Source organism: Ceratotherium simum, chromosome 13 (genome assembly GCF_057802395.1).
Source record: "Ceratotherium simum simum isolate JZ-2026a chromosome 13, ASM5780239v1, whole genome shotgun sequence".
In the NCBI taxonomy this organism is placed as follows: Eukaryota; Metazoa; Chordata; class Mammalia; order Perissodactyla; family Rhinocerotidae; genus Ceratotherium; species Ceratotherium simum.
The window spans coordinates 48,101,846-48,111,487 of NC_141912.1; the positions used below are offsets into that span (position 1 = coordinate 48,101,846).

At 36.5% G+C, this 9,642-nt stretch overlaps 1 long non-coding RNA gene across 1 annotated transcript; it reads left to right on the plus strand.

The window, feature by feature from the left end:
• Nucleotides 1-4,359: 4,359 nt before the first annotated feature.
• LOC147915716 (uncharacterized) lies at nt 4,360-9,441 on the plus strand. Its single transcript, XR_015554141.1, has 3 exons — nt 4,360-4,692; nt 8,706-8,790; nt 9,258-9,441. It is a non-coding gene; the product is annotated as an uncharacterized LOC147915716 (long non-coding RNA).
• The last annotated feature ends 201 nt before the right edge of the window (nt 9,442-9,642 follow it).

The window sequence follows — 9,642 nt, forward strand, 5'->3', positions numbered from 1 at the left end:
CTTTTCCATATCCATTATAATATTTATAGAAATTTAGTTAAGATTGCAAAATAAGTATCATTTATAAGGTGCTTCTATGTGACTGGCACTATATTGGACTTTTTTGAATACACGATTTCATTTAATCACAACAAGGTAGAGATCATTAACTCTTTAGAAGGTAAGGAAACTCAGGCCCAAGGTCACCCTTTTAATCAGTAAAAGAGCTAAGATTAAAATTCTGGACTGTCTGACTTCAAGTATATCCTCATAATCTTTATGTTCTTATTTTTTAATTTGTTCCTTTCACATTTGAAGAAACTGTAGGTGCTACACCTGGAAAAGGATTTAAAAAATATGCTGCAATAACAGTTGTTAGTCGTATTTATTAAGCAGTGAGCTATTTCTGTACATTACCTTAATTTTTAAAAAATAATTTATAATTAGCAGGTGAGAAATTGATTTCAATTTATCAGTTAAATTGCATTTATTGGTTAGATAAGTTTATGGCTAAGTTGATTTTTTAAATAATCACACTGCTTCACAAATATTTCTCATTAGAAAGATCACAAATATTGCGAACATTGATTTATTGGTACTTATTTTTAAACTTTTGGCAAGTTAAGCTTGCACTTATTAATTTGCAAATCTGAGAGAGACAGTGACTGCCATTTTCTCCTTGTCCTTCATCACCTTCTATCATCACTGACAATGTAAAAGAGTTTCCCATTTCAGATCGAGGCCCAGAACAGATGGACGTTTATAAATGGGCATTTGGGAAAAGTCCTGGGAAACTGGAAGGATGGTGATCACTTCTCTCCTTTGCCTCCTATCTATGGAATGAAATGAAAGGGAAAAAATCGATAAATTTGAAAAATTGTGACAACTTGGAAAAAACACTTCTACTAACAGTCATCATCTGAAAAAAATGTTTACAACGTTAATTTAGAAGTCAGGGATTTGGAGCTCTGAGCATACTTTTCCATATGAAAGAAATTGTTAATTAATGTTGAGCTCCCTAGAGCAGCCTTCTGCCCATGTTTAACCCAGCACTGCAGAATTTCGAGGCATGAAGTTCCCACCCAGTACCATGTTGGGATGCAGTTGGGGTTGCCTGTTTTAGGTTTAAATCATCTCCCAGGCCTGGTCAAGATAATCAAGACTCCTAGTTCTTGACAACTGAGGGGTCAGCACTGGGAAGAACCAAGCAGACAAGCAGAGGATGGTTTGAAGAGCTCTGGCCACATTGTTTGGAGGATTGTCAAAAGGTTCCAGAACTGAGATAAGTCAATTACCAGGTTCAAAATCATCCAACTGCCATGTCTATGGAAAGATGCCCTAAGTCTGGTGCACAGCCAGAACTCAAGAAGATACTAAATGTCACAGGGGAAACAGGCAAAATTTCAGAGATTATTCTAAAGGGCAGGTGCCTCAAAGGTGCTCTCTCTGAGAGGGGGCAGCCCTCCACCTTGGTCCAGCTTCTTCTGGTGCATAAGAACCAGGACCACACTGAACTTGCCTTCTCTGTCTTCTTGATATGAGTTCATGTGGGAAGACCGGGCTGATGGGACTGGAGTTGATGTCATTCCGTAGAGAGAAGAAAGGAATCTTCTTTTGTGAGGTGGATGACGGGTCTTGCTACAGCTGTCCCTGCACCTGTCATGAGTCGCTCCTCACTCTCTGTACTCATAGGGCCCTCACAGAAGGAACTTCAGCTTTAGTTTTTCTAACTTCTCTCTCTCCAGCAAGAATGTTCACACATGATCTTACAGTCTAAATTAGAATGCTTCCAGAGGTAAGAAAGGCATTGCTTCACAATATATACCTTTAATTCATTCACTCATTCTCCCTCAACAAACATTTAACGATCACCTTGATGGGTAAAGATGCCATGAGATACAAAGATAATCAAACTAGCCTTCTAGCATTTAAGACGTTTACATAATCACATCAATATTAAGATATATAATTAAATTTCAGTTAAAGGTGGTAAGTATCCATTATGGGCTGCATTGTGTCCCTCCAAAATTCATATGCTGAAGTCCTAACCCCCAGTACCTATGTCACATATAATGTGACTGTATTTGGACACAGGGTCTTTAAAGAGGTAAAATGAGGTCATTGGTGGGGGCTAATCCGATATGACTGGTGTCCTTAAAAGAAGAGATTAGGACACAGATTCACAGAGAATTAAGACCATGTGAAGACACCAAAAGAAGAAACCCATCTACATGCCAAGGACAGAGGCTTTCAGAAGAAACCGACTCTGCTGACACCTTGCTCTTGAACTTCTAGCCTCCAGAACTACAAGGAAATGAATTTCTGTTGTTTAAGCTACCCAGCCTGTGGTACTTTGTTATGGCAGCCCCAGCAAACTAACGCAGTGTCTCTGCACAAATAAGATACTGATAGAATTAGAAGATAAGAGAACACTTCACACACACACACACACACATAAGAATTGAGGTTAAATGAGTCTTTAGAATCTGCCTCATTTTAAAACATTGGGACATTGTTTCACTTCCTTAAACTTCTCCCGTTTGGAAAGATTTTCAACTGTGTTCTTGATCGTATTTGTAAATTCTTTTATTACACTAGAATATAATCTTTTGGTATGTGGAAACTGAATACCGTTAAAGGGTCTAGGTGTTTGCTTATATCTTCTCTCATGCGCTGAGTTTTGATTCCCCCTGACACCCTTTCTTTACATCTCCTTGTTAAAGAAAACAAAAGAAAACAATGGTTGACTATGTGTGCTGTTTCTGTCAGGTTAGCAAAAGTGTGCATCTTCCCTCAACTGTTCTGTCTTTTGTTCAGCTTATGTTCTTGTCTGCTCTTAGCCAAAATACATATTTTTTTATTGTCTTGAGCTCTTCTTCATGGATCTCAAGACGGTCGGGGCTTTGGGCTATCCTGACTGTATTGTGCAGACTGCCTGCTCCGCTTAATACATTCCATTCACACTCGGGGTTTAGTGACCCTCATGATCTCTCTGTGTCGATTCTTCCTCTTTTTTTTTTTTTTAACATGTTCTTTTAAATGCTGATCTCAGAGAGCTCTGTGTATAGTCAAAATGTTCTCTTTTCTTTTTCTCTTCCACGGAATTATCAAAATTTTGTCAGAATTCCATTCTAAAAGATCCCACCATTCTTTTGTATCAAATTTTATTCAAATTTGTTTACATAATTAGAAAATGAATAAAATGAATGTGTGCTCACTGTAAAATTGTTTTTCAATCGTCCAGAAGTTTAGAGAACAAAAAGGTACATTTCCCCATGCCCATAATAATTCCAATTTCATACTCAGAGATAACTTGTCATTCATACTTTGATGTTTCAATATCATTTTCTAGGCATTTGCTGAAGGACGTAATCAAGAGGACCTCACAGCTTACCTGCAAGCTAGACCCCCTAGAGAGGCTCCTCATCCCCTCCCCTGGTCTTGGAGTGTACCTTCTGCCTACTGTTCCCACAATAGGAGCTGTTTCAAGGACACAGCCTTAAGAGAGCAATCTGTTGTTGGGACCTCTGGCTGGTGTACGTGGCTGAACCCAGTTAAGGCCTCTATATAAGCTTGCTGGCGGGCAGGTGTGGAGATCTACTCATCTTGTGGCGGCCCAAGACAAGCCTAATATATAAGTTCCCTTGCTTATTAAACTTGCCACCTATCATTTGGAGTGGGCTGCCTCTTTCTTTGGTCTTTCTTTGCCCTCCCTGTATGGGAGCCAGTTTCAGATTTTACCTGGGGAACTCTTAAGGTTTCAAACCAACAGCACTTAAATATGTCAGAAGATATTTTATCTGGATGTCTAAACAGCAGAAGTTTTTAAGACTTTATAGTCTGTTCTTTGATCATCACTTTATAAACCAAAGTGTCATAATTAAAGGAATTATAGTGATGATGCTATTATGCTATAGTGCATGATGCTTGGTGATGGTGCTGCAAATGCCCAGTTGGTGTTGCCATGGAATCCTTATTCTTTGTGATATAGCCAAAGGGTGTGGAACCTCAAGAAGGAGTTGGATTAATGTCCCAGGATTGTTGCTGGAACGACGTAAGTTGTCTAGGATTTACAGTCATTTATATATTTGGACAGTTAGAGCCCTTTTTAAACCACTGAATTGTCCAAATATTTATTATATATTCATATCTTCTTTCTATTATAGTCCACTATGGATTTAAAATATCTAAATGTTGGAAATAGCATTAAACCAAAACACGGTAAATCTTGATTGTGCATAAAGATACATATATGGGTACCTTTTTTTGGCTTTTTTAAAATCTAACATATCCATTGTGAAATTGTTTTCATGTCAGTACTTCTAGCTCTCCCTCACACTATTTAATTGCTGCATTGTGTAGCCTGTGTATCAGTTGATGTTGTAACTGGAAACATGTGTGGGCAGCATTAAGTGAACCAGCAAGAGAGGGTAAAGCATCCAGGTTTTAGCAACAGAAGAAAGCAGTTACCACCTCAAGGCCTGAGGAAACAGGGAGAGGAATGTTCTTTGTTCCTGGAGCCCAGTGAGAGCTGTGGCCATGGGAGGCCTGGCCAGACTTACCCAATGGGAGGTCTGGCCATTGACAGAGAGACGCAGTCACTCCCCACCACAGTATGGCAGAGAAGTGGCAGTGGAGAAATACCAGAAATACCCTCTCCCTCTCCAATCCTGCTGATGCCTCCAGGGACTGATCCAAACCAAAAGCCAGAAGGTAAGAGAACCCCAGGTCAGCTTCCCAGGAATCAGAGCAGGGCAGAGAATGGATATAGAGGGGCAATCACAGAATAAGGAGCATTGCATGTATATAAGAGTCATTCTAAATATATTGATTGAGAACCTGCTATTGTGCCAGGCTTTGTTCCAGACTCAGGCGACACAACAGAGAATGAAACAGACAAACACACTGCTTTCAAATAGCTTACGATTCTAGGGTGGGGGGAAAGAATAAAACTAACACATATACATATAGTGCTTACCAGATGCCAAACACTGTTCTAAAGGCTTTCCATATATTGCCTAAGTAAATAAATTAATAGCATAAACTTTTTAATCATTCTTTAACAGTGGAACATTTCATGTTGTGTCTGTTTTTTTTCTTTTTCTTTTTCTTTTTCGATTACCAAAATGCCAAAATAAATTTTCTTGAGCACACGTATAAGAGATCTGTGGAAAAGAATTCTAGACACGAAACTGCTGAGTCAAAGGGAAGGCATTTCTTTTTAACTTAAAAAATTCAGTCAAATAATTCTCCAGAAAACTGCACCAATTCACATACTCACCAGTGAGAGTGCCAGTTTCCCCAGATCCTTGCAAAACTTCACTATCATCTCATTTTTTCACCAATCATCGGAGCTGGAAATGGCACACCATTGTTGTTTTAATACGTTTCCCTTGATTACCTGTGAGATTGAGCATGTCCCTTCATATTTATTAGCATTAGTAATTTCTATTTATGAGTTGCTTGTGATAATATTTGCTCCATTTTTTTATTGGATTTCCTGCCTTTTTAAAAATTAACAGTTTAACAATATACTAAGGTTAGTAATCTTTTATATAAGTTTCTTTTTTTTCTTTTACAAACATTTTCTCCAATCTGGTGCTGGTCTTTTTGCTTTATTTAAGATATCTTACATTCTACAGAATATGCTACTACTCGTTGAGTTACATTTCTCAACTTTTTCTTTGATGGCCTTTGGGCTTGTAACATATTAGGAGGCCTAACTGAGGGGAATAAAGATTTTTCTCATCTTTTGTTTTTTTTTCCTAACAACGCTGTGAACTTCTAAATATAGATATTTAATTTATATGGAGTTTCTTTTTGTATATGATGAGTGATAGAATTATAACATTAATTTTTCCAATATGAATATCCAGTCATTACACATTATATACTGAATAGCAAGCCTTTCTCCCCAATTATTTGAAAATACCTTTTCTGTTATAAACTAGAAGGAATTCCTTAATGATGAATCATATTTGCAGTCCTGAGATAAATATACTTGGTTATGTTATATTAGTCTTTTCACACAATAAAGGATTTAATTTGTTGATTTAAAAAAATGTAGTTATGTTCATATGTGACACTGGGCCATTATTAGGTTTTTGTGATACCCTTGTATTATTAGATAGCCCTGTATTATTAGATTAATTGGTACTATTGGATTATTAAATTGTATTATTAGATTATTAGGTTGGTAGCCTTGTGATGAGTAAGTAAATTTTAATCATTTTATTTACTTTGAAATCGCTTAAATAACAGGAATTATTAGACAATTCTTAAGTGTCTTACAGGATGATTTGATTAAACTCACGAGCTAAACAGATGTCATTTAAAGCAGTGCGGCTTTGAATACATTTTCATTTTTTTTTTATTTTGTTGTTGGTTTATTAAGGTATTTTACTTGTTCTCCAGTCATTTTTTGGTCATCATATTTTCCTAAAAAATAATTATTTCTTTTAGATTTCCAAATATATTGATATAAATGTGCACATAATATTTTCTTCTTATTTTTCATTTTCTGAGCATCTATAATTATATTGTATTTCTTTTTCCTAATGTAGATTATTCGTGAATTTTTTTTCATGTTAATCAGACATGCTGGCATTTTTAAGATTTTATTTATTAATATATATATATTTTTTTAAATCCACTTTTTGGCTTTTTAAATCACATATACTTTAAAAAAATTTTTTCTATCTTATGAAGCCTGTAGTTATATTTGTTTAGTCTGTCTCTCTACGTTCTTCTTGGAATTGTTTTCTAACATCTCTAATTAAAGACTTAATCTATTAATTGTTTATTTCATTTCCTAATAAATGCATTTAAGGTTATAACTGTTTTTCTAAGAACCAATTGGGAGGCAGAGGGGGAGAGAATAAATTGTTATTTAAATATTTTCCATAATTACTTATATCAGAAAATGTTAAAATGGAATTTGGGGCTGATACTCACAAATATTAGAAACTACATCTCAAGGTGAAGTGGCAGACCCACAATGCAGAATTTTCAAAGGTGTTTGTGAAGTCCCTCACCCACATCTAGGATATTAAAGAGTCAAGAGTTGAGTTTGGAAAAAATTGTTGAAGAGAATTTCTCTAGGTTGAACCCCGCTCTAAGTCACAATCTCTCTCTCTCTCTCACAAGAAAGAAGAGTGGGGGTGTGCTACCCCCATCCCCACATCCATAGAAAGGGGATTGGGGGTAGCTATTCAGAGTGTAACCTGTATACCCTGCAGTTAGAAGGACAATAGTAGTAGACTGAGTTTTGAGTCAAGGCTAAGAAGCTAAAGTGCAACATACTGGCTGAAGTGACCTCTGTGGGAGCGAAGTGGTGGCCTGAAATTTGATAGGAAACCGCTCTTCCAAAGCCTTGGGGAAAAGACTTGCAATTTCCATGAACCAGACATTTCTAGGGAGGCAGTAGGGCCTCTCTCCCAATGTCCTCATCCACCCATCCCAGCTAGTTAGAGGAGTCAGTTAGCCAGAAGGGGAGAAGGAGGAGAAGAGATAGGGGAGGAAAGAGAGAAGGAGTCAACCGGCCTCCTTTCCTTAGATGTTCACCTGCAGTAGGACCTAGAGCAGAGAGGAGGAGACGCCTTCAATCAAGATTAGAGTTCTTGATGCTTACACACAACTGGATGCTTCAATGGCTGAATTGAGACTCTGACAAATGAAACAGGGATTATTTCTTTGGTGTAAATCATGAGGCTGCCCAGTTAACGTGAGCTGGGAAAAGGGGAAAAATAGCCCCACTGAACAAATGCAAAAGGACAATGAGATGCAAAATAGAGCCCCTTGATGACTACATCCCATGAGTCATGTTTGTTCACATTATGGTTACACTGCTTGACCTGATGGTTCTGAGAGGAAGTGTTAACATCTCCCATTTTGGTTATAGCTTTATCTACTAGTAGTTATATGTCTCATCAAGTTTGCTTTGCATATTTTAAACTGACGTGGCTAGAAGAATAAAAGCTCCTGACTGTTATAAGTTCTTAGTAAAATAGAACTTGTGTCATAATAAAACAGGCCTCTTGATCTAAACAAATAATCCTCATATTGAATTCTATTTTTTTCTTATATTAATATTGTCACATTAGTTTGTTTTTTAATTTTGTTTTGTGTTTTGCTGAGAAAGATACACCCTGATCTAATGTCTGTGCCAATCTTCCTCTATTTTATAAGTGAGTCGCCACCACAGCGTGGCTACTGACAAGTGGTGTAGGTTCATGCCTGGGAACCAAACCTGAGCCGCTGAAGCAGAGCACGCCAAACTTAACCACTAGACTATGGCACTGGCCCCCTATTTTTTAAAATAAGGTTTCCTTTGGTATTTTTTTCCATCCTTCATTTTTAAACTTTGTGTCATTTTCTTTGGGATGTATTTCTTGAAAATAGGATTTAACTAATCTTGTTTGACGTCTCTATTTGTTTTTATTCTGTTTCTCTGTTTAACTTTTTTTACCTAATCCAATGATATCTGTCCCATAGGAAAATTTAATCCTTCATGTTTATTTTTATTACTTTTGATTTATTTAATTAATTATTTTTATTTATTTCAATATAATGAGACTTCAACATGGTAAATTATTTTAGGTTATTAATTTGTCATCTGATCTTGTTGCCTCAGTTGTTCTCCTCTTGAGGTTTGGGTCAGGATTCTTTTTTAAGTGATAATACACAATTCAAAACAATATAAGAAAAAAATGCACATGTGTTCACAGAAAGGCTGAAACGAAGAAAACACAGAACAGTGAAAAAGAAGCTGGCCTCAGTGTCGAAAGAATATCAAAGTTTAAACCACGTCAGGTAATCTCTTCACATTCCTCTTCACATTCCTACTACCAAGTTATTTTCCTCTCTTTGTTGGTGTCATTCCCTCAGGTTTCTCCTCCATGTGGCTCCTACTTGAATAGTGATACCTGTAGGCTCATATTCCTATAACTTACAGTCTTAAGGGAGAAAAAAGGGTCCTTTCCATCTCCTCCTCAGTAAGACAAAGTGCAGGAAAAGATTCAGATTGACATAGTTTTGATCATGTGTTTGCTGATCGACCAATGATTCTTGCTTGGGATTTGGGTAACCATGACTAGAGAGAGAGATGCTATTAATAGAAGGACAGGGGAAGGAATTACAATGCAAAGACAGACATCATGTCCATTAGGCCTCACTCATTTGGGGTCAATCTAATTTTCTCTAGTAGTTTAGGCATTTTATAATCTATATTCACTATCTTCATGACTACATATTTTAATTATTTTTTTATTTACATATAGATTTTTTCAGTATCTGTATCCAAATGCTAAATGCAACAGAAAGTTTAGCATGATTTCACATCCCTGCCATGTTAATATCACGTGAGTATCAAAAGTTTCAAATTGTTCTCAATTTTATAAGCTACATTCCTATAATTATTTGTTTTAACTATGCTCTTCCTGGCCCATTTATCCTCAATAATAGTAACTTTGTCTGCATTTACCTTGCTGTTGAAAATTATCAACCCAGCATGTGGTGTTGAACTTCATTAATACGGGACCACTAAAAGAAATTACTTATGGGGCATCTGCAATGAGGTTGTTAGTAGGAAATATATTTATATAGACACTTGTCTATAGTAACATATACCTAAACATATATTAAATATATGTATAAACAAACCAT